Below are 5341 nucleotides of genomic sequence, written 5' to 3'. Positions count from 1 at the left end.
CTTACAGTCTTGCTTAATAAGGGCAAACCAGTTGTGGATTATAAAATAATCCGAAGATGTCTCTCTCAGGATGAGCACCTGCTAGTTATTAGCTTGTCCTGTTATGGATCGTGACACTTTCTTCCCAGTCCTTCATGGTACCTTCTCCAAAACTGACAATATGATTCATCACAAAACAGGCCTCAACAGATACAAGAAGATTGAATTAATCCCATGCATCCTATGAGATTACTACAGACTAAGATTGGTCTTCAATAACAACAAGAATAACTAAAGACCCACATATGCATGTTAGCTGAAGAATGATTTACTTGATGAGAACTTGTTCAAGGAAGAAATAAAGAAAAAAATTAAAGATGTTTTTAGAATTTAATGACAATGAAGGTACAACTTGGGAACACAAAAAAGCAATGCTAAGAGGAAAACTCATAGCTCTTATAGCCTCCACAGAGAAATAGGAGCTATGATACACTAGTACTTAGTACTTGACAGAACACCTGAAATCTCAGAACCAATAAAAATCCAAATACACCAAGAGGACTAGACAGCAGGAAATAATCGAATTCAGGACTGAAAACAACCAAGTAGAAACAAAAGGAATTATGTAAAGAATCAACAAAACCATGAGCTGCTTCTCTGAAAACTCCAGAAGATAGGTAAATCCTTAGTATTCAATTTAAAAATAACAAAATCCGAAGTGAAATAGAGATATAACCATAGAAAATGAGGAAACGCGAAAAAATTATCAGATCCTACAATAAAATCCTATACTTAACAAAACGGGAAAGTAAGGGTTAAATGGATAATTTTCTATTCAGATACAAGGTTGCAAAGTTGAATCAGGATCAGATAAAGCATCTAAATACTCCCATAACTCGTAAAGTAGTAGAAGCAGTCATTAAATGTCTCCCAACCAAAAGATCCCAAGCAGAAAGGTTTAGTACAGAATTCTCTAAGACGTTCCAAGAATTCCTAAAACCAATATTCTCCAAACTATTCCACAAATTAGAAATAGAAGGAACACTACACAGTTCCTTCTCTGATGCCACAGTTATGCTTATAAGTAAATCAAACAAAGACTCAACAATGAAAGAGAATTTCAGACCAATTTATTCATGAATATCCCTGCAAAAATTCTCAGTAAATTTCTTGCTAGCCAAATCCAAGAACACATCAAAACAATGATCCACCATGATCAAGTAGGCTTCATCCTGGTGATACAGAGATGGTTCAATATTCAGAACCTGAAAACTAATCAGCATGATCCCAGTATAAAAACTAATTCAAAGAAAACAAAACAATCATCTCATTAGATGCTGAGAAAGCATTTTACAGAACCTACCACTTCATGTTAAGACTTGGAATTATCAGAAATTCAAGGACCATACTGAACTCAGTAAAAGCAATATACAGCAAACCGTAGCCAACATCAAACTAAAGGGAGAGAAACTCAATGCAATCCCACTAAAATCAGCAACTAGACAAGGATACCCTACCTTTTCAATATAGTATTTGAAGTCCTAGCCAGAGTAATTAGAAAACAAATGTAGGTAAAAAGATACGTATTGCAAAGGAAGTATTCAAAATGTCATTATATGCAGATGATGTGGTAGTATATTTAAGTGGCCACAAAATTTCCACCAGTGAATTTCTAAGCCTGATAAACAACTTTAGCAAAGTGACAGAGTATAAAATTGATTCAAACAAATAAGTAGCCTTCCTCTACTCAAATGAGAATCCGGCTGAGAAAGAAATTACAGAAATGACACACTTGACAATAGTCAAAACATATAAATACCTCAGTGTGACTCTAACCCAGCAAGTGAAATATATATATATATATATATATATATATATATATATATATATATATATGATAAGAACACATGTCTCTGAAGAAATAAATTGAAGATCTCTGAAATTAGAAAGTTCTCCCATGTTCGTGTATTGACAGGATTAATATTGTAAAAATGGCATTTTGCCAAAAGCAACCTACAGATTCAATGCAATCCCCATCAATATTCCAACTGAATTCTTCACAGACATAAAAAAGACAGTTTGCAAATTTATTTGGAATAAAATAAATCCGAGAATAAAGAAAACTATTCTCAAAAATAAAAGTATTTTGGGGAAATCACCATCCCTGAGCTCAAGTTGTATTACAGAGCAATGGTGATGAAAAACTCTATTGTATTGGTACTGAGTCAGGCAGGTAGATCAATGGAATAGAATTGAAGATGCAGAAATGAACTCACACAGCTATGGCCACTTGAAAATTGATAAAGGATCTAAATCCATTCAGTGGAAAAAAAGATAGCATTTTTAAAAAAAAATTCTGCTGTTTCACCTGAAGGGCAGAATGTAGAAGAATGCAAATCAATACATTACTATCTCCTTGTACAAAGTTCGAGTTAAAGTGGATTAAAGTCCTCCACATAAAGATCACCAGTGGAACAGGAAGCCCTTGGTCCTGCTAAGACTGAACCCCCAGTGAACAGGATTGTTGGGGGAAGGGCAGCAATGGGGGGAGGATGAAAATGGGAACACCCATAAAGAAGTGGTGGGGAAGGGACTAGGGGGATGTTTGCCCGGAAACCAGGAAAGGGAATAACACTCGAAATGTAAATAAGAAATACTCAAGTAAATAAAAAAAATGAAAAAAGACCTCCAAATAAAACCAAATACACTGAAACTAACTGATGAAAAAGCAGGGAAAAGCCTTGAACACATTGGTACTGGGAGAAATTTCCTGAATAGAACATCAAAGGCTTTTGTTCTAAGATCAAAAATTGAAAAATGGAACTTCATAAAATTTCAAAGTTTTTGTAAGGCAATGGACACTGTCATTACTTCCATACAGGAACTAACAGATTGGGAAAAGATCTTTACCAATCATATATCCAATGGAGCGCTAATATCCAATATATACAAAAATCTCAATAAGCTATACTCCAGAGAATCAAATAACACTATTTAATAGTGGGCTACACTTCTAAACAAAAATTCTAAACTGATGAATACTGAATGGCTGAAAAGCACCTAAAGAAATGTTCAACATCCTTATTCGTGGGGAAAAAGCCAATCAAAACAATCCTGAGATTCTACCTCAAACCAGGCAGAATGGCTAAGACAAAAAAGTCAGGTGACAACAGACTCTGCCAAGGATGTGGAGAGAAAGGAACCCTCTGTCACTGTTGAAATTGCAAGCTCATAAAACTCTGGAAACCAGTCTGGAGGTTCCTCAGAAAATTGAACATAGTATTTACTACCTGATGACCCAGCTGTACCATTCGATGGCATATACCCAAAACATATAACAAGGACACATACTCCACTATGTCCATAGCAGCCTTATTTATAACTGACAGAAGCTGGAAAGAAACCAGATGTCCCTCAAAAGAGGAACAGATTCATATAATGTGGTACATTTACACAATGGTGTGGTACTTAGCTATTAAAAAGAATGAGTACATGAAATTCATAGGCAAATGGATTAAACTAGAAAATATCATCCTGAGTGAAGTAACCCAAACACAAATAAATGCACATGTCATGCACTCACTGGTAAGTGGAAATTAGCCCAAGAGCTCAGAATATCCACAATAAACTCATATACACTCTGAAACTTAACAAGAAAAGGCAAAGAGGAACTGCTTCAATCGCAATTAGAAGGGGGAAGAAAATTATCATGGGAGTCAGACAGAGGAAGGACCCTGTGTGGGAGAGGGGAGTGAAATAGAAAAATAGGAGAGCAGGATAAGATGTGGGAAGGGACAGGAGAGAAGCACAGAGGACCAGGAGAATGAGTATAGAAAGAAGGAACAGTTGAGGATGGTGGTAACATCTAGGATGACCCAATACTAGGGATGTGACAGGTTCCCTGGAGCCAACAGTGATGACATTGGCCAACATCAACAACAACAGTGAAATTAATACTGAAGACACCACCTCCAGTAGATAGACATGGCCCCCAGTGCAAGAATGTGACCACTCACCCATCTCTTATTAATTCAGAGTTATCCCTGTCTAGTTGAAATAAAGTGGTAAATATGGTGCAGAGGCTGAAAGAAAGGCCATCCAGAGATCTGCAGACACCAAACCGGACACTGTTGTTGCTGATGCTGATATGTGCTTGCAAACTGGAGTCTGGTATGGCTGTCCTCTGAGAGGCTCTGGCAGAACCTGACTGATACAGATGCAGATATTCACAGCCAACCATTGAACTGAACCTTCAGATCCCAATGGAAGATGTAGGGGAAGGGCTGAGGGAGCTGAAGGTGATTGTAATAAAAGATATAACAATATCAATTAACAAGACCCCTCAGGGCACCCTTGGACCTAACCACCAACCATTGATCATACATACATATGTAGCAGAGAACGGCCTCATCTCACACCAGTGGAAGGGGAAGAACTTGGTCCTTTGGATGCTTGATATCCCAGAGAAGAGCGATTCGAGAGGGGTGAGGAAAGAATTATTGGGGGGTTGTGTATGCACCCTCTTAAAGAAAATGAGGAGGAATATGTGGTGGTGGGGTTTATTGAGGGGGACTGGAGTGGGGATAATATTTGAAATGTAAAGAAATACAATGGTTAATAATACTAACAATAAAGGAGTGGTATTTGCCATACATTATTTTACTGCACAGGTTAGCTTTGAACATTTATTGTTACCTAGATGTATATTTCTTCCTACAGTTCCTGATTTCTTGTTTCTCTGAGGAGTGTAGCCTTAGATCTTCCTCTTCATTCATAGAAAGCATAACACTTAACTCATTTCTCCAAGCAAGGGTGGTTATAGATATGTCTGTAAAAGGCAGGAGACAATTGTGCAATCTAATTGGGGGTCAACAAAATAATTATTTACAAGTAAAGCTTGTAATAAAAACGGTTTTTGTTCAATCAACTTACCAGTACTGAAAGCATCCCAGGATTTCTAGCCAGGCAACTGTGTAGGATATCAAGAGACATTTAGAATTTCAATATATGTGACTAGAGAATATACATTCCATTGTGTAGCATACTCAATATTTCAAAACTATCATCATGGAAAGAATATTAAGAGCTTTAGAACAAGAAAAAATAGTGAGACATCAACGCAGGAGCATCACAGTAACACCTGGAACTCACATAGAATTCTAATATCAATCCCACGCATTCCATGCTCTATTCAAATCCTATCACATGTTTATTCCCTAAAGCCATCCACCAGTGATTTTCTAGTCCCTGCAGTCACTGAGGATCAAGAGTCTGGATCAGCCTTTCCCATTCGGTTATGAGTTTCCAAGACAAATCAGTGCACCAATGCTGGTGGAAGAGGCTCTTGACAGCACAGTCTCCT

At 37.2% G+C, this 5341-nt stretch overlaps 1 long non-coding RNA gene across 1 annotated transcript; it reads right to left on the bottom strand.

Annotated features, from left to right (window-relative positions):
• Positions 1-4620: 4620 nt before the first annotated feature.
• LOC134484347 (uncharacterized) lies at positions 4621-4956 on the bottom strand. The gene is made up of 2 exons (XR_010061755.1): positions 4912-4956; positions 4621-4807 (listed from the first exon to the last, which is right to left on the bottom strand). It is a non-coding gene; the product is annotated as an uncharacterized LOC134484347 (long non-coding RNA).
• Positions 4957-5341: the final 385 nt, after the last annotated feature.

Source organism: Rattus norvegicus, chromosome Y (assembly GCF_036323735.1).
Source record: "Rattus norvegicus strain BN/NHsdMcwi chromosome Y, GRCr8, whole genome shotgun sequence".
NCBI lineage: Eukaryota > Metazoa > Chordata > Mammalia > Rodentia > Muridae > Rattus > Rattus norvegicus.
The sequence above is the reverse complement of the archived record's forward strand: the minus strand, read 5'-3'. Positions and strand labels throughout refer to the sequence as shown.